The sequence below is a fragment of the Parambassis ranga genome, unplaced genomic scaffold (genome assembly GCF_900634625.1).
Source record: "Parambassis ranga unplaced genomic scaffold, fParRan2.1 scaffold_33_arrow_ctg1, whole genome shotgun sequence".
Taxonomy (NCBI): Eukaryota; Metazoa; Chordata; class Actinopteri; family Ambassidae; genus Parambassis; species Parambassis ranga.
Window position 1 is genome coordinate 359,529 of NW_021144803.1, and position 25,916 is coordinate 385,444.

General features: G+C 45.2%; 2 non-coding genes across 2 annotated transcripts; both read left to right on the top strand.

Annotated features, from left to right (window-relative positions):
* Positions 1 to 12,305: 12,305 nt before the first annotated feature.
* trnar-ucg (transfer RNA arginine (anticodon UCG)) lies at positions 12,306 to 12,378 on the top strand. The gene has a single exon. It is a non-coding gene; the product is annotated as a tRNA-Arg (tRNA).
* Positions 12,379 to 23,333: 10,955 nt separating this feature from the next.
* On the top strand, positions 23,334 to 23,425 carry trnar-ucu (transfer RNA arginine (anticodon UCU)). The gene is given in 2 exon segments: positions 23,334 to 23,370; positions 23,390 to 23,425. It is a non-coding gene; the product is annotated as a tRNA-Arg (tRNA).
* Positions 23,426 to 25,916: the final 2,491 nt, after the last annotated feature.

Consider the following 25,916-nt stretch of genomic DNA (forward strand, 5'->3'; position numbering starts at 1 on the left):
GTATCCATCACAGGGAAATGAAAATCAAGGTCCTCAGCAGCAGGGACCTCCACCACCAGGACAATACCCCTCCCAGCCATGGGGTGGCGAGGGACCTTACTCAGCATGAAGGTCCCCACAGAGAGGCCTAAGTGTGGGCGTGTTGGCAGAACCCACACTGGAGGTGCAGGTCAATAATTCTGATCTGCCTTTTTTGGTTGATACTGGAGCAACATACTCCACTTTGAGACATCTTCCACCATCAACCGCACTGTCATCACACACCATTCCGTTGGTTGGCTTCTCTGGGGAAACTCAACATCTGCCGTTTACAGATCCTGTGAACACTGAGTTAGCAGGCCAACAACACAGACATTGTTTTATTTATTCTGCCTCATCACCAGTGAATCTGATGGGGAGGGATCTTTTGATCAAGACTGGTGCATCTATTTTGTGTTCTTCGGATGGACTGACAGTGACCTTTCCGAATGGAATGACAATTGCCTGCTCCCAAAGCGTTGGGATGGGTGGACAATGGCTTATGAAGCCACTTACTCATCATATGACTTGTGCAGATATCTATTGGGCAAGACTATTGCCTGAACCTCCCACGGGGGGCGGTCTCTTGAGTCTGTTTCACCTGTGGAAGCCCTGGATCATGTCCCTCCGACCTTATGGTTTGCCCTCTGACCCTCTCCATGTTACCCTTTTCTATGATAGAGATGAGGATCATTTTTATCAGGAAAGATTTATGTCTCAACTAGAAGGGCAAAGTTGGCCCATAAAAACAGATAAGTTGTTTGTGGCTGAGGAAGGAGTGGTTGCCGATGTGCAGCTGACATCAGCACAATATGAGTGGTTCAAAATGACAGAAGAAAGTGTGCCACATGTTTCGTTAGCTATTCATCCGAAACATCAAGCTAAAGAGTTGGGCCCAGTGATTAAGAAATGTAAAGCAGCTTCTGATTGGGAGCAATCTAACTGGCCAGGTGTCCAGTATTCTCCATCACTTAAAGCCTATCAGGTTGCTATTAACACAACTGATAGTTCTGTCTTGGAACATGAACAGCTAGACAGATGGCATGGTAGGGAAATGACTGACCATGACAGCGCTGAGCAAATGTTAGCCACATTGCCTATTAGTTTATGGTCTTCCTCCCCCACAGATGTAGGTTTTTGTGATACTTGTGTGCCGGTATCATTCACAGTCTCCACGTCAACACCCATTTGGCGACCTCAGTATTCTCATAAACCACAAGCTGAGGCAGGAATAGCAGACACCATTGAAGGTCTACTCCAAAAGGGGGTGTTAGAACCCTCCCAAAGTAATTGGAATACCCCTATCCTTCCAGTACAGAAGCAGGGAACTGATAAGTATCGCATGGCTCATGATTTGAGATCTGTTAATGCTGTAGTGACTACTGCTACACTTCCTGTTCCTAACCCATACACTGCACTTTCTAATCTCACTCCTGAACAGAATTGGTACACATGTATTGATTTGGCTAATGCTTTCTTTTGTATCCCATTACATCACAGTTGCAGAGACATCTTTTCATTCACATACAAAGGCCAGCAACTGCGCTACACAAGGCTTCCACAAGGTTTCAGCCTGTCTCCTGGTCTGTTTAATCATGTGCTTAAGGACATGTTGACTGGGTGCTTTCTCCCTCCTGATACCACTGTAATACAGTATGTGGATGATATTCTAATTGCAGCAACTTCTGCAGAAAACTGTCTAGCTGCTACTCATTCTATACTGACTAGATTGGCTGAGAAAGGTTTTAAAGTGAGCAAGGAAAAGCTACAAGTGGCTAGACGACATGTGTCATTCCTAGGCCGTACTCTGTCAGGGAAAGGATCAGGCGTCTCTCCATCACATAAAGAAAATATCTTACACCATTCACGCCCATGCACTGTCAAGGAAATGTTGTCTTTTTTAGGATTGACTGGTTACAGTAGACATTATATTCCCAACTATGTAACTTTGACCGCGCCCCTTCGAAAGATGGTTAATGACAAAGGCATGAGAAATCTGTCTGCTCCTCTGGAGTGGACAGTGACTTCTGAACAGTCATTTATTGATCTTAAAGCATCTTTGGCAAGAGCAGTTGAGTTGGCTCTTCCTGACTACTCAGTTCCGTTTCACCTTGATGTTTCTGAAACAGAGGGAGTTGTGAATGGTGTTCTGTTTCAGAAAAAAGGGGGTAAGAGACAGGTGTTAATGTACCTGAGTTTTAATTTGGATGCGATGGAGAAAAGACAACCAGAATGCACCAGACATGCAGCAGGAGTGGCTAAAATGGTGCAGAAAACAGCTCATCTAGTGATGGGACATCCGTTAATAGTACTAACAACACATAGTGTAGTGGCCTATGTTACATCCCAAGCATTCACCATGACATCATTGAGACAAAGAAGGATGAGTAAAATTTTGGAAGCGAGCAATCTCACCTTTACACACGAGGGCATTAATATGGCAGATCAGATGGGAAAAGGAGAATTACATACATGTCAGTCTAAGGTTGAGGTTGAGATTAAAGCCAGACCAGACCTACAGACAGAGCCCCTCCCACAGGCTGAGGATGTGTTCACAGATGGCTGTTGTTTCAGGAAACCTAACAATGAGTTACAGGCAGGCTATGCAGTGGTAAGAAGAAAGGAGAATGAGTTTGAAGTCGTATGCCAAGAGGAGGTTACAGAGAGGCAGTCAGCACAGAGAGCAGAAGTCTTAGCTATGATAGCAGCACTAAAATGGAGCAAAGGTAAAAGAGTGAACATTTACACTGATTCAGCTTATGTTGTAGGAGCAACCATCACAGAACTTCCCCAATGGCAGAGAACAGGGTTCTTGACTGCAGATGAGAAGCCCATAAAACATGAACAAGAGATGAGAGAGCTGTTAGAGGCTCTGCAAGAACCACAGGCAGTGGCCATTATTAAGTGTAGAGGTCATAGTGGAGACAACACTTTGATAGGCCGAGGAAATGAGGCTGCAGATCAGGCAGCAAAAAGAGCAGCAGGATATATTAATACTCTCCAAATGGTAACCACAGAAAAGATTCTACCAGAACTTCTCCCTAGAATCTCTATAGACATGATAGCGGATGATCAGGACAAAGCATCACCACAGGAAAAGACAGTCTGGGTGCAGAGGGGGGCCGCAAAGAACCAAGATGTATGGAGGTCCCCAGCAGGGAAGCCTGTGCTTCCACCAGGGCTCAGGAAGAGCATCTTAAGTGAGGCACATGGGCTTGGACATGTGGGACATAAACAGATGCTGAGGAATCTGGTACATTGGTGGCATCCATTTATGTCAGAGATGACTAAAAATTGGGTAAAAGAGTGTAAAATATGTACACAGTATAATCCCAAACACACAGTGAGGCCGGATATGGGAAGTTTTCCACTCCCAGTTGTTCCTGGACAGGAAATAGTTATTGATTACACAGACATGGTGGAGAGGCACCAGGGATGTCGGTATCTCCTGGTGGCAGTAGATTCATTCACAGGGTGGCCAGAAGCGTGGCCTGCAAAGAAGGAGGACAGTGCTACAGTGATAAAGTGTTTGATTAATCATTACATCCCACAGCATGGATTTCCAGAGCGAATTAGATCTGATAATGGGTCTCACTTCAAGAGTGCAGACCTAGAAAAGGTGGAGCAGGCTTTGGGCCTAAGACATAGGTATGGTGCAGTATATCACCCACAGTCACAGGGAAAAGTGGAAAGGATGAACCAAAATTTAAAACAAAAATTGGCTAAAATCTGTGCACAGACTAAATTAACATGGGTTCAAGCACTGCCTATCGCTCTAATGACTGTCAGATGTTCTGTTAATACTGTTACACAGTTTACACCTTATGAGCTCCTTACAGGTCGACAGTTTCCTGGACCGGCTGGTCCATTGAGATTAACAGAGTATGAAGTAAGGTATCAGTATAAACCTTACTTTAATGAACTCAAAGCTCTGGTGTCAGCATTTGCATTACAGGTGAAAGGTGAGACGGAGAGTCCAGATAGAGCCACACCACACACAGCTGAGTGGGTCCTCCTGAAGGTGATAAAGAAGAAGTGGTCGGAGCCAAGGTGGACAGGTCCTTACCAGGTGGTGGAGCGCACCTCCCATGCGGTGCGGCTGAAAGGGAAAGGAGACACCTGGTATCATTGGAGCCAGTGCACCCCGGCTGTGGAGCCAGGGCGGACGCTGGCCGACATTCAGACGGAGCAGGACAAGGAGAAAATACAAGGGGCAGAATAATCCCCTAAACGCAGGAGTGTGACCAGTAGGTAGTCTACCCTACTGGTTGAAGAGGACGAGACGTGAATTACAGCCGACACGAGTGAGCAGTTGTCAAGAGGAAGGTTTGAAACTTCAGGAGCAGAGGTTTTGGTTCCTGTTATCAAGAAGACCTCGACTGTCAAGATGGAACTGTGGGGAAAATGGAGAGTGTTGGGTGGTTTTATTTTGTTATTTGTAACTGTTGTAATTCTGAGTTTATATGTGTGTGAAAAGAGAAGTGATTTGTTTTTTTCCTCAGGGTCCAGCATACGTAGGGTGAGGAGAGCACCAGGGACAGGAGGAGATGCATGTGTGAGAAAAGAAAGGGGTATAGAGTTAGACTATTATAAGGGTGCAGAGTCCTCTTATATTTTTGATCTGTGTGCAGTAATCAACTGCGGAGGACATAATGCATCGTGGAGAGAGTATAATGTCTATGTTTGTGGGTTAGGATGGCCAGGGGCCTGGAGATGGTGTTCCTCATGGGAACATGTATGGCAGGCAACAAATTGGGCACCTAGAACAGCTAAAACAACCTCAGATGGGCGGATCTTGTTAAGTGGGTTTTTCCGTATACAAAGGGATTGGAGCCACACACAGAATCCCATTATGCTATCAATTATTGGCTTGGAGCAAAACCCTTATGTTAAACCTTCTGGAGTGCCTGGCCAATGTTGGGACTCCAAATCTGATGATTTTTATATTGTCGTAGGAGTAGACGTGTCCGGTAGGGATCCTGTAGGATTGATTAAGATTAATTTGCTTGATAAACCGGCACTGATTAATCCATTGCCAACTCCCCCTCCTCAGAAGGACATCGTAGTTCATGATTACACTATGTTTACCCCATTTGATGTATTAGCATTGTCTACTGGTTATGAGGATGATAATATTTGGCTCAGATGGATGGTGAAACAGGTGAGGGAGCAAAATATGTCAGATTGTGTTGCCTGTGCATCAGCGCGACCCCACTTGTACACTGAACCCGCCCCATTGTATCCAGATGATGCATGGGGATTTGGTTGTATTATGGCCATGACTCGTGAAGTCTCTCCATCAGATTGTACCACGTTGTCTTCTTTATTCCCACCAATTAGTGAGCAAACTAAAACTGGACCCTTCAGGCCGTGGAAGGGTACTGGTAATTACACATGTTTCAACATGACAGGCACAGGAACGGTTAATTATGGAAATATTGATGTATCATGGTGTGAGACGGTGTTGCAACGTAATACCTCGGTTTTAGGATCAAAGGCTAGAGCAGATTTATATTATTACTGTGGGGGGCCTCATTTGTTTGTTTCTTTACGAGTAGACGGAAGGGGTTTATGTTCTATGGTCAGATTGATGTCTCCATTGCAGATAGTAGGTGAGAAAGCTACCAGGGCACCATCCCAACAACACGTAAATGCGGCGCTGACTCGCAGACGGCGGCGACATGTCATCACAAAGCGTTACGCAAGCCACTTTGATTTATCCTTAGGCAGTCCCACCTACATAGATGCAATAGGGGTTCCAAGAGGCGTTCCAGATGAATTTAAATTGGCTGATCAGGTTGCAGCAGGGTTTGAGAACATTCCTATTCTCTCTGCTCTTTTTCCAGTGACTCCTAATAAAAATGTTGACAGAATTAATTATGTGCATTATAATGTTCTTAGGTTAGCTAATTTAACCAGGGATGCTGTAGAAGGTCTTTCTGAACAGCTGGCCCCTACCTCTCTGATGTCAGTACAGAATAGGATGGCTTTGGATATGTTATTAGCAGAAAAAGGAGGGGTATGTGCTATGTTTGGTGAAATGTGCTGTACATTTATTCCTAACAACACTGCCCCGGATGGTAAGGTGACAAGAGCATTAGAAGGCCTCAGAACCCTGTCTCAGGAGATGCATGAGCATTCAGGAGTTGATAACCCTTTAGATGGCTGGCTGAATAAGTGGTTTGGTCCCTGGAAAGCTTTAATTATTTCTGTAATGACTTCTCTTACAGTTTTTATAGCTATTTTGATTACATGTGGATGTTGTTGCATACCTTGCATGCGTAGTTTGTGTAATAGATTAATTGTATCAGCTGTTGAGAAGAAGGATATAGGTGTATATCATCCATATCAAATGCCTTTGTTAGCAGCAGAGGTGCCTGAGGGAGATGAGGATGAGGAGGCTCCGTTGTGAGCTCTTAAATGAGCTCAAAAGGGGGAACTGTTAGGTGAAAGATTTTATTTTGTATAATGTTGTTATGTGGTGTGGGTCCACATATCTAGAAGTGTGTCCCTAATATGAAGTTTTCATTTCTGTATGCATATTACTGTAATGTGTTTTATAAGTACTTATGTGTGAAGTAAGTTTTACAGAAGATCAGTTAGCTGTTGTCTGCTCTTTGGAGACAGCTCTGGTTGATATCAAGCTAAGGTTGTAAATCTAGATCTTGACAGAAAGGATGTGTTCACCTCCATGACCCAATTTTACGACCCACCCTTCCTGTGAGTTTGTCTTCCTGGTCACCTCCAGATCCGACCCACAGCCTATGAGATGTTAGGACTTAAAGTGAACTTACATGGGGGAAGAGGTGTAAGCTTTTATGGGGCGTCGTAAAGTCCTCGTATGGGACAGTGATCATTGTCGTGGTGAACTTATCTTCAACTTAGGTTTATGACTGACAAAAGGGGACCCCCTGCTATTTCCTTTCTGTTTTCTCCTGACTCTCAGGTTTAACCATTACCAAATAAGGTAAACTAAATATCAGTTGAGCTGACCCCATTGGTGCAGAGTTAGGGAAGGACATGATTTTATGGGATCTCAAGATAGGATAAAAGGTGTTTACAAAAGAATGGGATGTTGTTCTCTGGCTGTGAGGCTAGGCAACCACAGAAGCTTCTGTTTGTGTGACTCAGAATTTGTTTCTTTACTGTTAGAATAAATTGTAATTTGAGACCAGATATTGTCTACTTCTTCTTAGTCAAAGAACCGGGGAAGATAAACGAAAGGATCCAGAAGATTTTACTTCCAGAACAAGGGGAAAAGGGTGCTAACAACGCCACCCGGGGAGGCGAGGGCCTCAACCCAGGAAATGAAACAAGGTCACACAGGTTTGACTCACACACAGGGCAAGGGTCAGGTACCATAAAAAGAAGATTTATTTAATTACGACACGAATAGGATCCATATACCATGTTTAAAATCAGTTGTAAAATATGTTGCCAGTTCAGTAGGTGAGATGGGTTGGGATGGCCCTGCAAAATGAAATAAAAAAAATAATACTGACAAGACTGCGGCTCACCAGGACGGAGGGACAAACCAAGAGGGATCAAACTACACCTGTGACACTACACTCCAAACGAAAACCCGTGAAGAACACCCACCACCAGGGAGGGGGGACCACCACCGCTGGGCCGCAGCTCCTGTACAGCAACAAAAGAAAATTAATCACAGGCAACAGGGACCCAACGACATCGACAACATGGCAACATAGGAACACCCATCCGTCCACACACACACACACCAAAACAAAGAAAACCCACAACACAACTTGGAATATCAAAAAAAGAAAAAAATAGAAATAACCCAATAAGCCAACCCGATAACCCAGAGATAAATCAAAAGACACTAAATACAAAATCTATCACAACAAAAATATAACCTAATACAATACAAAAAAACAAATAATAGGCACAGGCCTATAAACTAATCAAAACAGTCAGAATGCCCAAACCAAAAAATTAACGCAGAGATCCAAGCGCCCAGCACCACAGGCAGGAGGAAATGCGCCTGTGTTCAATCTGCTGGCCTAGATTCCACCAGCGAGGACCAAAAATCCTGCGAATATAATTAAGTCCTGGACCAGAGCAGCAACACCCGCCGGTGCAAAGATGAGACAGGTGTAGGAAACTCCCCACCACGCTATGCAGCCACGCTGTACAGCCACACTGATTCCAGGTAAGCCGATCCCGTCGCCACCACTGCTGCAGATCAGAGAGCAGTGTCAGCACAGGGAGATCTAATTTAATGACAGGGATGCGGCATCTTACCGTGCCAACGCCACAGGTGGAATCAAGGTAACAGAGGACGTCAGCCCCGCCGCACACACGCCGCCACCACGCTCGCTGTAAAAGTCATGCGGTATTGATTTCGGTTCCCCTGGTACACAGGCACAACAAACCGAGCCTACCTGGATGCACAAACACCACGGCCCCACGTTCACCGCAGCCAGCTACCGCTGCAAGCTTCTGCCGCACAGGAGGAAGGAGAGAGAGGCAGGCGCACAGCCAGCTGCCTGCTTAAATAGCTGCAGCACCGCCCCGCAATCAGCACGCAGGCTGGAAGGGGATAACTCACCTGGTCACACATGCAGCCTGTGGGAGTCAAATGAAAAACAAACTGGAAGATTGTAAACAAGAAATGTTTATAAGAAATGTGAATAGCTGGTTCATAGAGTGGAGGCTGACCACTATTTTAAATCTGTCCTAAAGTGCATATTGTGCAGAATCAGAAAAACCTCATTAATCCCTGCAGAGATGCTGCTTTGTTCAGTCACTCAACATCATAAATTGTACTGGATAGTATGAGAGATGGATTGATTTCTCATGTTCACAGTCCTCCCAACATCAACAGACAAGTGCCTCATAATGCACCTGTAAGGGCTACTGCTGTAATAAAAGGAATGGCGCAAAAATGTGACATGCATCTTACACACACACATTTCCAAGAATCCGTCTGTATATTATAATTTGTATATTATGTATATTTAGGGCCCGAGCACCGAATGGTGCAAGAGCCCTATTGAAACCCTTAGGATTATTATTTTTTTTTTTTTTTTTTTTTTTTTTTTTTTTTTTTTTTTTTTCCCCCTCCGAGATCGCATTTTTGGAGGCCTTAACATGCCCAAAAACTCACCAAACTTGGTAGAAAAATTCATTCGCCCGAAAAATTTTGAAATTTGCTGACTTTTGAAATGCACATATAAAAATGGCTCTATAGCGCCCCCAACGCGTAGCCCCTCTGGCCGGTTTGACACAGGATTATGAAAATTGGCACACATATGTATCACCTCAAGCCGCACAAAAAAGTCTCTTGGACCCCCCCTCCAAACCCAACAGGAAGTCCGCCATTTGAAGGTTTGTGGCCATTTTTGGCGATGTGTGACCCTGCTGCCAAACTTTTCACGCCTCGCATACTTCAACGGATTGAGCTGAAATTCGCCGTGTCCACTCAGGACACCATAGGGAATAGACGCATTCCAAAACTCTTACAAAAGTCTGACGGTGTGGCCGGGGCGTGGCCTCAAAGTTTGACCATTTCTGAGGACACAGAAAGTCTCTATAACTTCTTCGTTTTCTGTCCGATCTGTACGAAATGTCACATGTATGATCAGAGTCTGACCCTAAACACATCTATACAACAATATTGAGGCTTTGACAGAGCGCCACCTACTGGCTACACAAAATGTTGTGTTTTCATAGGTTTTTCTGCCTGCCCCCCTGGCCTGTTTTGAGTAGGGGCATGAAAATTGGTACACATGTGTATCACCCCAAGATGCACAAAAAAGTCTCTTGGACCCCCCCTCCAAACCCAACAGGAAGTCCGCCATTTTGAAATTTCTGTTAATTTTTGGCGATTTGTGACCCTCCTACAAAACTTTTCATGCCTCGCATACTTCATCCAAATGAGCTAAAACTCACTGTGTCCACTCAGGACACCATAGGGAATAGACGCATTCAAAAACTCTTACAAAAGTCTGACGGTGTGGCGGGGGCGTGGCCTCAAAGTTGACCATTCGCCATTACAAAGGAACTCACTGTATTTATTGCCCTAATGCGTAGCCCCGCTGGCCAGTTTGACACAGGATCATGAGAATTAGCACACATGTGTATCACCCCAAGACGCACAAAAAAGTCTCTTGGACCCCCCCTCCAAACCCAACAGGAAGTCCGCCATTTTGACTTTTGTGGCCATTTTTTGCCTATTTTTGACCCTGCTTCAAAACTTTTCACGCCTCACATACTTCATGCAATTGAGCTGAAATTCACTGTGTCCACTCAGGACACCACAGGGAATAGACGCATTCCAAAACTCTTACAAAAGTCTTACGGTGTGGTGGGGGCGTGGCCTCAAAGTTGACCGTTCGCCATTACAAAGGAACTCCCTGTATTTTTTGCCCTAATGCGTAGCCCCGCTGGCCAGTTTGACACAGGTTCATGAAAATTAGCACACATGTGTATCACCCCAAGACGCACAAAAAAGTCTCTTGGACCCCGCCTCCAAACCCAACAGGAAGTCCGCCATTTTGACTTTTTTTTGTAATTTTTACCGTTTTCTGACCCTGCTATAAAACTTTTCGTGCCTCGCATACTTCATGCAATTCAGCTGAAATTCACTGTGTCCACTCAGGACACCATAGGGAATAGACGCATTCCAAAACTCTTTCAAAAGTATTACCGTGTGGCGGGGGAGTGGCCTCAAAGTTGACCATTCGCCATTACAAAGGAACTCGCTGTGTTTTATGCAGTACTACCCATATACTTTATGCAATGTGGACAAAATCTTACAGTACTGCCATGGAGCCGAGTCTAAACAGATATATATGCTAATAGGATGATACGGTCATAGCGCCACCTACTGGTAGCAGGAAAGTTTGGTTGTAAACATGTGTTTGTTGTATATCTGTGGAAATGAGAGGAGGAGAGCATAGCACAGGAGAGTATAGGAGACGAGAGCATAGGAGAGAAGACTGCGATGACCCCGCGGATCGCAAGGTGCGCGAGGGCCCGCAATGCTGCTTGCAGCTTTAATATGTATATTATGGTTTGTGGTGAAACGGTACCCTAGCTTCTATATCGTATGCTCACTCAGCTGTAGTTCCTCCTCTCAGTTCCATTGCAGTGTATTATTTTGTCTGTCTCCTTCATATTTCATTTCCACTGTGTTTGGGGACTGCCAGGTGAATGCCTGTTTTGTCCATCTGCTGGTGTCGTATGTTACTAACAGTGTTGTCAGTTACTGAATACAGATTACAGGCCCTACAACTTAACATTACTCAGTCTAAGTAACGTATTCTGAATACTTGGATTACTCACACATTGAGTTGTGTAGCATGTATATGATCTCTACAAATCTGGAAGTATTGACTTGGACTAGTGGCTCAGAAGTGAAGGAGCAGCTCTGGGAGTGAGTCAAATAGAGACAGGGAGATGAAGATTTGCTGAAGTACTATATATATTTAAATGACACAGACAAAAGACAAACAGTTAACAAAACCCCACTATTATAAATGGCCGTTCATATCCATCATGATCATACTGCAGTTCAATAATAAACACTGTTTCAATTGTCCATGCTTGTAAACACACTGGACCTGATGCTACGTGCACAGGAAACAAAGGGGGAAGGAAAATCCCAAAAAATAATTGAAATCAATCGTGTGTAGGCAATGGGGGGGGGGGGGGGGGCACACGCAGCGAGGGGACAAAAGTTCAAAATAAAGGGGGCTGCAGGAGCCTCCTAGCACTCCTACAACCAGAAGAGATCTGGGCCAGATCCAGACATTGAGCTGAATCGAAGCTGAATTTATTTTATCAGTGTTATGACCCGCTCGTTCTGATCACAATAATAGTCGGACACACGCTATTAAATTAAATAAAGCAATCAATTTATTTGACCAAAGCAAAACAACCAAAACGAACACTGAGACGGCCGAGCACACAGGAGGCAGGTGGTGAATGCAGGAGAAGAGAAGAGACTGCAGTGCAGGATCAGGTGGAGCTAAATACTTCATTCAGAACACTGGCCAGGGGCTCTGCCTCTGCAATCAACACAGCTCCACCCTGATGGAACCCTGCAACCAGAGTGGAACAAACACAACAAGCACTAGGCCCTGTGGCCGTCACAATCATGAATATATCTTTCCTAACTTATCCTTTGCTGTCTGTAAATGTCTCCACACATAAAGACTTTGGTAGTTGGCTCCTATAGATCGACATTCAGTACATTTAATTTGAAGAGACAGCAGTTTCTACAGGACCTGCCAAGAAAATTTTATGTGACAAACACACTAGACCATGTGGCCTAATGGATAAGGCGTCTGACTTCGGCTCGGAAGATTGAGGGTTCGAGTCCCTTCGTGGTTGAGATTTTATACAGGTATGAAATGAGCCAACTTGTGGTTTATCCGCAACTCACTTCCACTGCTAGAACCTTTAGTGGGTCTACTACTACACTACTACGCCAGTTTGGAGTCGCCCTCAGAACCTGAGACCATCTTCCTCCTTCTCTTTTCTTTGGCACAGTCACCTAGGAGATTGAGGCTCTGATCCAGGTAACGGTCCTGATAACTGTCTGTCTTGATGGGTTCCCTCAGTGTGCAGGGGTGATGGATGGGAGTCATATTCCCATTATTGCTCCTGAGGATAACCATGCTGACTATTTTTTATTTATTCAACATCTGTCCAGTCAGCAGTCTTCCCCATGTGTTCCCATTGTGTCTGCTTTGCAGGTGTTTTGAGTTCATCATCTGATCACAGTGTGACATCATTAGTTTATAATATTGAACTTTTCCACAATATTCTCATTTATGGAGATGCACCTGTACATGGTGGCTGATTATGATAACAAACTAATGAAGTGCTGTGAAAATGAGTTAAATATAAAAACATGAGACAGTGGGGACCTTGGGTGTCTCCTTCAGCCACAGACCTTTGTCCAGACAGGGGTCAGACTGTATAACATCAGTCCATCTGTACTCTAACCTCTGTACTTTATCACCATGTTTACACCCAGTGACACTGATGGTGAAACAGTAGTGTTTTTTCTCTTAGTGCAATAACATCCTCACCTACAGTGTAATACTCAGAGTTTTTCATGATATCATAACAGGACATAATACATCTCTGTAAATTTCTCATCTGTATATCTGCATATCTTATGGTTGCTCTGTACATAGTCTTTATTTCTACTTTATCTGTTATGCTGCTCAGGACCTTGTTTTCATGCTGCTGTAATGGAATGGAAGGAACGCTGACAACCAACATAGGTCATAGCAGCAGTCACCTGGTGCGGTCATGTATCAGCTGGGGTGTGACGCAGTGGCTCCGTCAGTAACTATGGGCAGTGTGTACGCACCCAGACACACATCATTGGAAACCAGCTTTAATGAGAGGTGAGGGTTGCAAAAGTCAGAACAAGAGCCTGTTGTAGCAGTGCCACATATGCATTATGTTTTTGATGTTGTTTTCAGGGGGGTATTGCCATATAAAAGATCTGCTGTATATTGGGAAACGGGGGAGACTATGAGGGACCCGTGAGTAAATTAAGGAATACTACGGACCGTAACGGGTGAGAGGATTCCTTTGTTATGGACCCTGACGGCGGACTCTTTCCTCTATTTTTCTATTTTCGTTTGTTGAACCCCGGACACGCTGGTGGAGAGAAACACCCGCGTGGAGCGGGGCTGGAGTGACTTTGTTTATCTGTCTGTTTGCCAGTGGACATTTGGTTTAGGACGGAGCGGACAATTATTTGTAAATATGGGTCGGGTTGTGGGGTTATTTGTGTTGTGATGGAAATATGATTTTTGAATAAATACAGCAGAAAACATCCCTCTAATGGGTCTGTGGTTTATGCAATGACAAAGTAGAAAGAGAGTATAGTACGGGAGAGCCTGATAACCCTGCTTAAAGGTAACAAAACTTTTATTGATTTTGGGAGGTTGTTACACTGTTGACAGAAATCAAAATTCTAAAGGAGAAGGTTGCCATGTTAGAAAACGAACGAGACTTTCTGCAGAAAACCATGACATCCACTGGTAGGTCATCTGTTCTTTGAACTCAAACGTTTGAACTAGTGCCGTCAAATAATTAAAATTTTAATCACATTAATCACTGCATTGCTGTATATTTATTGTGATTAAATATCACTCATTTGTTTAACCTATACTCATTGGATGAACTCAATTAAATTGAGTTTTTCCATCCAATAAATGCAGCAGAAATAGAAACAGTAAGGTGCATAACATTCCTCCAGGACATAAACCTTTGCATTTTAATATACCAAATTAAGTTGGATGAAACTCCCACATCGCTGGGCTCCTGTCTTCAGAACGTGTAAGCTGCCCTGATATAGGGTTAAAAAACACAAACACACATAACACTCATGTTGATCCTGAGCATCACATAAACATGTGAATCTTTCATTAATATAGAAGTTCCTCCTTTGTTCTGGGAAACTTACAGAAGCTTCTTTGAGAAGTGGTTCAGCTGGGCCATGAACTTCAATGCAGTGGCTTTATATTCCTAACCAGAAATCTTTGTTCATAACTTTACCAATGTCAAACTAAGAAGAACATGTTCTTTGTGTTGTTCTTCCACCGACTGAAACATGAAAAAAGAGATGTCATACATGGCTCGTTGGTCTAGGGGTATGATTCTCGCTTTGGGTGCGAGAGGTCCCGGGTTCTCCCTCATCTTTGAACTTCAGTAGATAGGATGGCTGCCTCATGTTTACATTTACAGCACATAAGTTCATATTCCAACTTAGTCCCTGTAAACACCCTAGAAGCAATCATTCTAGAACTGATATTGTTTATTCAAGAGAAGAACTCTTTACACTGAGGACTAACGTCGGAATGCAGCACAAGGTCCAGGGAGAGCTGAGGAAGAAGTACAGAGGCTGTAAGGCAGGAGTGAAAGTAAAGGCTGCACGTAGACACTTTAAGCCAGCGATCCCTCGGCAATAATAAGGAATGTCAACTGAGCTGGGCCATAAACTTCAATGCAGCGGCTTTGTGGTGATCTGCAAGAAGTCATCATTCACCTGGAAAACGGTAGTAGTACAAACAATATTGTTATTTGTAGTTACTCTCACACAGACTATAAAGAAATGTGAGTTTTCATTTTACATTCATTAATTACCATGGATAAATAAAAATGTGATTTAGTAGTAGCATAATCCATGTATTAAAGTATATCTGCATGTAGGCGGTGTATGGTGTATGATAAGCTGCAGATGCATAAAAGTACCTGATTCCAAACTGCACTCTGCACACTTCCACATACAGCATCCTGTAAAATAAAAGAAGTCAGAAAAGAGTCAGATCACATTGACCAAATAACAAGATGCTGTAATTGATTACCAAGTATATAATTAGCTACAGTCATTAAGAGCATAAAATGAGATTATATATTAGAGGTATGCATATAATAAATATGTTAAAGATGTTATGCTGCAGCAGCCACTCCCAAATTTTCACAATGAAATTTCAAATCTGAAAAGCCTCTGAGGTCCACCCAAAACTTTAATCTGAAATCTCAAATCGTTTTAATCAAATATCATTTAATAGGTATTTTTTAGGTTGAGTTGGACCAACATGGAAAAAAATCATGTTGGTCCAACTCAAATACATCACATTGAGTTGGGGCTACCCATATTTATTGGATGGAAAAGTCTCCCACAATTTAACTGAGTTCATCCAATCCATCCATCCAACCATCTTCAACCGCTTATCCGGGGCCGGGTCGCGGGGGCAGCAGTCTAAGCAGGGACACCCAGACTTCCCTCTCACCAGACAATTCCTCCAGCTCCTCTGGGGGAATCCCGAGGTGTTCCCAGGCCAGCCGAGAGACATAGTCTCTCCACCGCATCCTGGGTCTTCCCCGGGGCCTCCTCCCAGTGGGACATGCCCGGAACACCTCCCCAGGGAGGCATTCAGGAGGCATCCGAACCAGATGCCCGAGCCACCTCAGCTGGCTCCTCTCAATGTGGAGGAGCAGCGGCTCTACTCCGAGCTCCTCTCGGGTGACTGAGCTTCTCACCCTATCTCTAAGGGAGCGCCCAGCCACCCTTCGAAGGAAACTCATTTCGGCCGCCTGTATTCGCGATCTCATTCTTTCGGTCACTACCCAGAGCTCATGACCATAGGTGAGGGTAGGAACGTAGATTGACCGGTAAATCGAGAGCTTCGCCTTCCGGCTCAGCTCTTTCTTCACCACAACAGACCGGTACAGCGACCGCATTACTGCGGAAGCTGCACCGATCCGTCTGTCAATCTCCCGCTCCATTTTTCCCTCACTCGTGAACAAGACCCCGAGATACACAAACTCCTCCACTTGGGGCAGGAGCTCTCCTTCCACCCAGAGAGGACAAACTACCTTTTTCCGGTCGAGAACCATGGCCTCAGACTTGGAGGTGCTGATTCTCATCCCAGCAGCTTCACACTCAGCTGCAAACCGTCCCAGTGCACACTGGAGGTCCCGGCTCGATGAAGCCAACAGGACAACATCATCTGCAAAAAGCAGAGATGAAATCCTATGGTTCCCGAACCAGATCCCCTCCGGTCCCTCGCTGCGCCTAGAAATTCTGTCCATAAAAATTATGAACAGAACCGGTGACAAAGGGTGGAGTCCAACATGCACTGGGAACAGGTCTGACTTACTGCCGGTAATGCAAACCAAACTCCTGCTCCGGCCATACAGGGACCTAACAGCCCTCAGTAGAGGGCCACGGACCCCATACTCCCAGAGCACCTCCCACAAGATGCTGCAAGGGACACGGTCGAACGCCTTCTCCAAGTCCACAAAACACATGTGGACTGGTTGGGCGAACTCCCATGAACCCTCCAGCACCCTGCGGAGGGTATAGAGCAGGGGTGGGCAATTATTTTTTTGCGAGGGCCACATAGACTTCCATTAGAAAAGCAAAGGGCCACAAAAACATACAAAAACATCTGAAGCTGAAGGTTTTTATTTCACTATATGAAGTCAACACTGACCTCATATATCAGCCTGTTCTTGTTTTGTAAAATGACATTTTCTGGTAAAATAAAGGTTAAAATAAATAATGTGATATAACCACATAAATACATTAATAGCATAAATACTATAATCAGATATATGGAACTACTAAAGGCAACTAACTGATTAATAAAACAGCTTTTGATGTTATTATTTATATGTGACTATTGTCATATGACGTAGTTTATCTCAACCGCAACCGCGTTTCACCTTAAATCACCTATAATGTTTGCTGCGTTACCAGCTCTGTCTGTGCTGAGTTAGGGTGCGCGATGTTCCATTATCAAGAACGTTGGTCGTCTTCTCTGTGAACATATCCGCGCTTATGTGTGTATGTGTGTGTGAACGCGGACGGGAGGGAGAGTGAGAGTTGCGCGGAGTTGAATGAATGGAAAGATAGCTATATTATAAAGTCGCATTGGCGGAAAAAAAACAGAGAATCAATGTGTGGCGGAGGGTGTTGATGATGTGAACTGGTCTGTGTGTTTACTGCTCTCTCCTCTGTCCTCTGTGTGTGTGCTGGTTGTATGTTGAAAAACACTCCCGCACAGTGCAGAGCAGCACAGATGATGTAAAGATATTTTTACAGAAGAAAACCATTAGAGTTAAAACTAATTTTAAAAACAATCCCAAAGCTCTGAAAGTTGGACAAGGTCTGAGCTTTTTAAGAGCAGATGACGGCTGCAGCACCGCGGTAACATCTGAATGCGCTGTGGCGTTTCTTCTCGCTTTACCGTACATTTCAGCATAGTCGCGCAGCATTTTTAAAGTGTACACAGCGCGACCGTGTCTCTTCAAAGAGTAGATGGGATGAAGCAGTACACCAGCGTGGAAGAGACAAGGAGGGTTGGAAAGACGTTACCGGTAATGACGTGCTGACAGCTGACTTTTGATACCTTTTTTTTGCCCCGATGCCACACGATGTTGCAGAGGCGTGTCAACCAAGACAGCCCCACAACATCCAGAGACTTAAGGTACCCAGGGCGAATCTCATCCACCCCCGGTGCCTAGCCGCCGGGGAGCTTTTTGACTACCTCGGCAACTTCAGCACAGGTGATGAACGAGTCCACCACTGAGTCATCAGCCTCCGCTTTGCCAGAATCTCTTTGAGCCTGACCGATAGTCCTCCTCCATGGCCTCCCCTCCAACTCCTCCCAGGCCCGAGTTTTTGCCTCTACAACTGCCCTCGCTGCAGCACGCTTGGCCTGCCGATACCTATCAGCTGCTTCAGGAGTCCCACAAGCCAACCAGGCCCAATAGGACTCCTTCTTCAGCTTGACGGCATCCCTGACCTCCGATGTCCACCACCGTGTCCAGGGATTGCCGCCACGACAGGCACCAGAGGCTTTGCGGCCGCAGCTTCGGACAGCTGCATCGACAATAGAGGTGGAAAACATGGTCCACTCCGACTCAATGTCTCCAGCCTCCCTCGGAATCTGGGTGAAGCTCTCCTGGAGGTGGGAGTAGAAGATCTCCCTAGCGGAGGTTTCGGCCAAACGCTCCCAACAGACGCACAGTACGTTTGGGCCTGCCGGGCCTGTCCAGCCTCTTCCCCCGCCAACGGATCCAACTCACCACCAGGTAGTGATCAGTTGACAGCTCAGCCCCTCTCTTTACCCGAGTGTCCAAAACACAAGGTCCAAGGTCAAATGACACGATTACAAAATCGATCATTGACCTCCGGCCTAGGGTATCCTGGTGCCAGGTGCACCGATGGACAACCTTGTGCTCGAACATGGTGTTTGTTATGGACAAACCATGCCCAGCACAGAAGTCCAATAACAAAACACCACTCAGATCGGGGAGGCCGTTCCTCCCAATCACGCCTCTCCAGGTGTTACTGTCACTGCCCACGTGGGCGTTGAAGTCTCCCAGCAAGATGACAGAGTCCCCGGTTGGGGTGCCATCCAGCACCCCTCCCAGAGACTGTAAGAAGGTCAAGTACTCTACACTGCTGTTCAGCGCATACGCCGAAACCACAGTGAGAGACCTCTCCCCAACCTGAAGGCGCAGGGAGGCGACCCTCTCACATACTGGGGAAAACTCCAACACATGGCAGCTAAGCTGTGGGGCTATAAGCAAGTCCACACCAGCCTGCCGCCTCTCACCATGGGCAACTCCAGAATAGAAGAGAGTCCAACCCCTCTCAAGGAGTTGGGTTCCAGAACCCGAGCTGTGCGTGGAGGCGAGCCCGACTATATCTAGTCGGTACCGCTCAGCCTCCCGCACAAGCTCAGGCTCCTTCCCCCCCAGCGAGGTGACATTCCATGTCCCCAGAGCCAGTTTCTGTGTCCCGTGGTCATGTCGCCGAGGCCCCCGCCTTCGACTGCCACCCAATCCACTCTGCACCGGCCCCTTACGGTTCCTCCCACCTGTGGTGGGCCCATGGGAGGTCGGCCCCACGTCGCTCCTTCGGGTTAAGCCTGGCCGGGCCTTTCCCCACGGGGCCCGGCCAGGCGCTCGCATTCGAGCCCCAACCCCGGGCCTGGCTCCAGGGTGGGGCCCCGGCTGCGCCATACCGGGCGACGTCACGGTCCTTGTTCCTCTTTTCTTCATAAGGGGTATTTGGACCGCTCTTAGTCTGGCCCATCACCCAGGACCTGTTTGCCTTGGGAGACCATGCTGGGGGCATTAAGCCCCCGACAACATAGCTCCTAGGATCATCTGGGCACTCAAACCCCTCCACCACGGTAAGGTGGCAGTCCATGTCCATCTATAGCGCCAGATCACAACAGAAGATATTTAATGGTCCCTTACAATAGAACATGTTTATACCGTTTCCTTTTACTAAACAAAGTCATTTCAGCACATTTACAGGTCTCCCCTGCTCTCTGTGTCGTACGGCGCAGATCCAGCCTGATGCACACCCAGCAGCACAGACACACACGCAGGGGAGCAGGCACCCACCAGCAGACAAAAAATATATAAAAATAAAATATATCGCTTAAATATGCCGACTGCTTCACTTCAATAAATCACGACTGTATTGTTTCACATTAACTACACTTAAGCACTGGCTGTACCCCTGCATACAAGTGCTGCTCAGGCTAACACAACGTTAGCCTGCCAGCTACGCTACAAAAGTAAAGCAAAGCACTTTTGGATTGCGTTAGCTGGCGGCAAGCTGCGCTCTCAGTGTGTTAAGGATGAATTCAACGTGCCTGTGTAGAAAACTCCAAGTACTAACTGTGTTTACCACTTACCTCTGACAGCTATATGACGCGACCATAGACGTTAGCTGCAACGAATGCTAACTAATCTTAGCTGCTTGTAGCCTGTCTACCCCAACATGAACAATGACTGACATGTCTTCTTAAACTCAAGGTCCATTTATCTTAAGGCATGCACATTGTTTCACATAAAGATAATAAACTTATTGAATAGAAGACAGAAAACTTACCAACAATTTCAAGCAGAGGCAGATGGCGGGTAGGACAGAGGCTGATCTCGTGCGCTTGCTCTTGCTCTGCTAGTTGAACTCATTCGGTTTGAGAGGGCCACGGGAGTTAAAGCAAATATATTTATGTTACATCTGCTAAACATATTTGGGTATTGTTGGAATTAATAACATTTTCATAAGACAAATAATAATAATACTGTTTCACCTCTAAGAGGGGCTTGAATCAGTTTTTTGAGTGCAGTGAGTCTGCTCCCCTATGTCCTCAACATGTGTTTTTAGCAGTACCCAGTCAGTGGTGTCAAAGCAGTCCCTCAGACCATCCTCTGCCTCAGGTGACCACTTCCTGATTGAACGTGTGGTTTTAGACATCCTTTTGACCAGGGGGTGTACTGTGGCTGCAGGTGAACCAGGACCATAAATGCCTCGGGGTGCTTTGTCTGCACCTTGCTGTTACTGTGTGTATCTTCTCACAGGCAGCTGATGTGTCCGTGCTCGGTGGGGCGTAAACACAGAGCACGATCACATGACTTCCCTCGGCAAGTAATATGGCCGCAGGCTAACGGCTAACAGTTCCAAGTCCTGACAACACAGTACCTTTTTCACTGAGACATGTCCTGGGCAACACCAACCTTCATTCACATATATGATGAACCTCTGCTCTTCCCACAAGCGTTTGTGTCTCTGTCGGCTCTCACAGCAGTAAAGCCCTGTAGATCCACGTTAGCATCCGGTCTCATATCAGTGAGCCACGTCTCTGTGAAGATGTATAAGCTGCACTCACGCTAACTCTGTTGATTGTTCAGTGCAAACAGCTCATCCATCTTATTCGGTAGTGAGTTGACATTCCTTATTATTGCAGAGGGGATCACTGGCTTAAAATGTCTACGTGCAGCCTTTACTTTCACTCCTGCCTTGCAGCCCCTGTACTTCTTCCTGAGCTCTCCCTGGACGTTGTGCTGCATTCCAACATTAGTCCTCAATGCAAAGAGTTCTTCTCTTCTCTTCTGGTTCAGGTCCTACCTAACAGGGAGAACCTTTTGTGTACAACTTGGAACAGCAGAGTCTTGTGCAGCACCTCTCACGTCTGGCGTTCCTCAAGGCTCTATACTTGGCCCTCTTCTTTTCTCCCTGTATGTACTTTCAGAAAGCATGGTGTCACATTTCACTGTTATGCTGATGACTGTCAAATTTATCTGCCACTAAAACAGGGAGAGGCTTCTTGTTTAGACAAACGTTTAGACTGTATTGCAGAGATTAAGGCATGGATGTCATAGAACTTTCTCAGCCTGAATGACAAAAAAACTGAAGTCATGTTGTTCGGCCCTTGTGATGCCTCCAAAATTCATGTGGATCTGGGTCCTCTGAGTCAACATGTGACACATACAGCCACAAATCTGGGGGTAAAAATGGACAGTGGTCTGAAATTCGATGTGCAGATCAAATCAGTTGTCAAGTCCAGTTTTTATCATTTACGACAACTAGCCAAAGTCAAGCCATTTTTATCAAGACATCACTTTGAGATTTTAATCCATGCTTTTATCTCATGTAGACTTGACTACTGTAATGCACTTTATGTTGGGCTCAGCCAGACGCTGCTGTCTCGTCTGCAATTAATTCAAAACGCTGTAGCCCGACTTTTAACAGGTACCAAAAAATTTGAGCACATCACTCCGGTTTTAGCTTCCATTCATTGGCTCCCAGTGCATTTTAGGATTGATTTTAAAATTCTTTTATTTGTTTTTAAATGCCTTAATGGCCTCGCCCCACAGTATCTGTCCGACCTGCTTCAGCCATACACTCCCTCACGCTCTCTCAGGTCGGCAGATCAGTCTCTTTTAATAGTCCCACAAACAAAGAGGAAATCTAGAGGGGATTGTGCTTTCGCAGTCACTGCCCCCAAACTATGGAACAATCTGCCCTTGCACATTAGGCAGGCTGACTCTCTTGTATCTTTTAAATCCTCTTTGAAAACACACCTTTTCTCCATGGCTTTTAACTCAGTCTGAGATGTTGACTTTTACTGTTTTATGTTTTTACTATGTTTTTATTGTTTTTTTATCTTCATGTGTTTTATATGCTTTTGTATTTGTGGACAGCACTTTGGTTGATTTTAAAGTGCTCTATAAATAAAGTTGAGTTGAGTCTTGAATAAACAATATCAGTTCTAGAATGATTGCTTCTAGGAGTTTGAGCATGCTGTTTACCCTGCTGTTTACAGGGTCTAAGTTGGAATATGAACTTATTTGGGTTGAAGATTATTCCTGTAAACATAAACATGAGACAGACATCCAGTCTACTGAAGTTCAAAGATGAGGGCTCGTCCGGGATTTGAACCCGGGACCTCTCACACCCAAAGCGAGAACCATAACCCAAGACCAACGAGCCACATGTGACCTCTTGCTTTTCATGTTTCAGTCGGTGGAAGAACAACACAAAGCACATGTTTGTCTTAGTTTGACATTGGTAAAGATATGTACAAAGATTTCTGGTTAGGAATATATAGTGTTGCTCCTGAACAGGGACTTGAATCCTGGGCCCTCAGATTAAAAGTCCTGCAAGATCCACCCACAGAGAACCTGAACACATAAAACTCAGATTCCCAACCAGAATAGTAGCAGAACTGAAGACACCACTTGGAGGAGTGTCTTCAAAAACCAATCCTTGAGTCCAATGTACCAACCAGCACACAGTAAGTGAAACAGGCATGTCCACACTTCAACAATGAAAACACAGATTGGCTGTATGGGGATCGAGCTAATCGGTCGAGCCCTATTGATTAAATGACTGTTATTCGGGAATTCTGCCTATCATTCCGGAATACTGATGTCTATACTGGAATGCTACCGCTTATTCTGGATTTCTGCCTTTCATTCTAGGACAAAAAAATAGACTGCTTTGTGGCTCTGTGGCGCAATGGATAGCGCATTGGACTTCTAGTTAAACACAGGAGAAGTGATTCAAAGGTTGTGGGTTCGAGTCCCACCAGAGTCAAAGTGCCTTTTAACTTCCTGTGGCACCGTCCTTCAGGGTGGATACCTGTTGCAGCAGCTCCTGTCCTGAGAGCTAGAAAAAAGGACTGCACTCAGACATCCCGGAAAACAGCGTTGCTGCCCCCGGCTTTGTGACTGTACAGGTGGACAGAGATCTGACTGGTGTGAGCTTTTGCTTGGCACAGAGGCAGCTAATAAACTGAAAGTTGTACCTTTTTCAAATGACATGGTGAGGAGGAGAACAGAACATCTCTCAGCTGACATTCAGGCACAGCTGCTGGATAGACTGCGATCATGTAAGAAATTTTCCTTTCAGTTGGATGAATCGACAGAGCAGAGCATCTCCAGTGCTGCTCAGTTGATAGTTTTGGTGTGCTATCCTTGGAAAGGAGATATTTTGGAAGACTTTCTGTTCTGCAAGTTATTGCGCAGATAAAGTCTGTCAATCCAGAGATTAAAGCTGCTCACTGTATGCTGCTGAACATGAGGCACTGCTGGATCACTCTGAGGTGCGATGGCTGTCGCAATGGCTGCAGCACAGAGCTCAAACTGTACCGACCAGCTCAGAGGGGAAGAAGAAGGAGCAACATCACATCAGAAAGGCCCTGCAAACCTGTGGCTATCCCAGCTGGGCTCTCATCAAAGCCACAAAAACAAGACCCACAGACAACAAGACAAAGACAACAACTGGCCGAGGAAGAACATTGCCACTGCAGAACTGAAGAAGCTACGGGGGAGTGTTGGTCCCACTTAAGATTAAAATTTAGGGTGTTTTCACACTTGCTCCCTTGCGGCCCTCTAAACGAATGCAGATCGATGACTCAGGATTTTTTGCTCTATTTAACTCTAACTCTATTTTCCCTGAATGTGCAGTAATTTAACCAGAAAACACAGGAGAAAGCTGACATTCTGCTTCAAGTGAAAACTACCCAGAATTCAATGCAGTGGAGGAGTCTGAGAGCTCTAGTGGACCTGGTGTGAACAGAAAGAGACTAAATTACATAAAAACAGTGACCCTGACATGATTTGAACATGCAACCTTCTGATCTGAAGTCAGATTTCAGCTTCTGCTCTTCTTAGCTTGATGTTCATATATGTGTTACACATTATTACCAGATGAGCTGCAGTGAAACATCCAAGCGACCACGTCCCAGCACATATCAGAGATGCAGAACAGATGGAACAGTCTTATGGAGTGATGGAGGCCATGAAGCCTCCTAAAGCTTTGAATGGAGCTGAAGTCATGATGCACTGATCTTTCTTATATAATAATGTCTCATAAGTATTTGTTATAATATTGCCCCAAAAAGTCAGTCACACTTGTGAAACCAGCCTCTCCAGTTAGGATCAACACTAATTGTGGATCAGTTTCAGCTGCTGTTGTGCAAATGGAACAGACAGCAGGTGGAAATGAGAGGCAGTTATCAAGACAGCCCCTATAAAGGAGGTATTTGTTATAATACTTTAATAAATTATGTCTTCAGCTACTTTTATGCTCATTATTAATCCCAGATTAAGGTGTCATTTAGGAGAGAGATTTAAATTCTATCTTTATGTAACTTCTCCTTCTGATACACTCTGATTCAGTTACAACCATTGACAGTAAAAACTATGGACAGAGCTTCCGTGACGTCACCCGTTTCTTTCTGAAGAGCCATTCTGAGGCTCGGTGGGAGGTTCCAGGATGTGATGACCGCCGCCATGTTGGCAGCGTCACGTCCACCAAAACTCCAAATATGAACAAAGAGGGGGCGCACGAGCGGGGTTTAGGGGGGCGGGCAATCGTGGAAGCAGGAAACTCACGCTGTGATACGTCAACTGTCTGTCACTCAAGCGGCAATGCCCATAATTATGTGTAATATTAAGTCCGTGTTACGTCCCCAGCTCTCTAGGGGTTGAGGAAGGACGTAAACATTAGAATAAAGATAAAATAAAGCAAAGGAAGGCCAAACTCAAATGTCTATTTCTTTACTGGTAGATTCAAACTACAGGCGAAGCACACGGGTTTCCAACAAAACCTGACAACAGTTTCATAAAATGAGAACAATAGTATGAAAAATAAAATACAAGTAGGAACCCTGCTGGGGATTATCGAGACAGCGAAGTATAAAAGGAAATCTAAAGCCACTGCTTCTACTACAGTAGTAAAATCAACAAATAACCCAAAACAACTCTAGGAGCGAAAAACGCACAGGTCAAACAACGAAATTAAATCTACTCAAACTGAGCGAAACTCTCTCTCACACACACAGGAGGAACAGCACACAAAATCCCAACAACGAAAGAAAACCCAAATTTTCACAGACACAGTCGTTGCAAGTTTGTTAACACAGAGAAACCTCTCTAACTCACAGCACACGGACGCTACAATATTAAATAGTAGCGCGGGGAGAACTGAAGCCACACAGTTGTGCTCTCTCACGCAGTCTCCCAAAGAATTTCAGCCGGCGCGGGCCTTTTACGTCATCACGGTCCAGGAGAGGAGAACCCCC